The following is a 1,235-nucleotide window of genomic DNA, read 5'->3' as shown; positions in this document are numbered from 1 at the left end:
ATTACAAGGAGTGGACATTTCCCTGTCCGACCAGTCCACAGTTGCACGCTCTGCTACGTCTTCATCAGCCATGTCTTTATCCACTATGTCTTCATCTCCAGAGACTGAAACACATCCAAATCAGCCCGTACTATCATTTTGTCGATACAACACATTACCATGCTTTATAAATTGTCATCAGTACTCACATGCATTATCTAGTATGGGTGTGCCCTGAATGGGCTGCAGTTTTGTCGGTGGAGCAGGGTAGTTGGGCAGCTCAAAACCTAGAGGTCAGTGGAAAAAAAACAAAAGGAAAAAAAAACAAAGAAAAAAAAAATCAGCATGATCTCCAACATTATCAAATTCCACAGTTTGAAACTGGAATTTTAAATACATTGTAGAAAAACATTACCATTGGATCTTTCCTCATCTGAATCTGTAACTGCCAAAAAAGAAAAAAAAGTTAGAAACATTGATGAGTGAACTTTGAGGCCAAATTTCTGTAAACAGATTTTATATTAGTGTATTAATTACTAGAGAAAGAGAAAACGTACCATCTGATACAAAATCCTCTGGAATCACTTTTTTAGTGCGCTTCCTCGACCCCTTCACTTCCTCCTCCTCATTGTCATCCTGCTCTGTCTGACTGGTCATGGCATAATTATGACATTCTCTACGGAGAGCTAGAAGTAAGAAGATTAAACTTTTTTTAAGAAATTGAAAAAAGCATTTCAACGCTCAAACCTTGAAGTATATTTTGACTTGGACATATAGGCCATTTTCTATTAATCAAAACAGTAACTTGCCTGATGTCATTTTTACTTTTATTAAAGTAAATGTCATCCAGTCATCTTTGGGGGTCATTTTTTCCTTAAGCGCCTTCTCAGTTTTTGTAGTGCTCATGCGGGGCCATCTAACGGTTCCGTTTGTCTTGTCGATCCAGTTCACTGGGACAACACCCTCCTCCTCTACTTCTCCCTCCCTCCAAACGGCCCTTGCATACATGTTCTGAAGAGGACAGCATATGCAAGTTTTATTTAAGTTACACAACTTTAATTAGCCTAAGCATTTAGTAGACCAGTGGTTCTCTCTCTCTCTCTCTTTTTTTTTTTTTTTACATTTGATGAAATACAGTTACAGACCTGTGAAATTCAAATTTCGCACCAAGGGGCTCTGAAACCCATTTTGAGAAGCACTGTAGCAGACATCTCATATGAAGTGAATTACAGATACAAGGGGATATAAAATGACAT

The 1,235-nt window shown here is 38.1% G+C and overlaps 2 long non-coding RNA genes across 2 annotated transcripts in view; both read right to left on the bottom strand.

Moving 5' to 3' along the window:
• LOC103370078 (uncharacterized) overlaps positions 1–1,235 on the bottom strand; it is a 12,937-nt gene that overhangs the window by 7,672 nt on the left and 4,030 nt on the right. The gene's annotated exons all lie outside the window — the stretch shown is intronic.
• LOC103370077 (uncharacterized) lies at positions 82–620 on the bottom strand. The gene is made up of 3 exons (XR_520869.1): positions 537–620; positions 395–424; positions 82–266 (listed from the first exon to the last, which is right to left on the bottom strand). It is a non-coding gene; the product is annotated as an uncharacterized LOC103370077 (long non-coding RNA).

The sequence above is a fragment of the Stegastes partitus genome, unplaced genomic scaffold (assembly GCF_000690725.1).
Source record: "Stegastes partitus isolate 25-593 unplaced genomic scaffold, Stegastes_partitus-1.0.2 Scaffold1368, whole genome shotgun sequence".
Lineage (NCBI taxonomy): Eukaryota > Metazoa > Chordata > Actinopteri > Pomacentridae > Stegastes > Stegastes partitus.
This window is presented reverse-complemented; position numbering and strand designations above follow the sequence as displayed.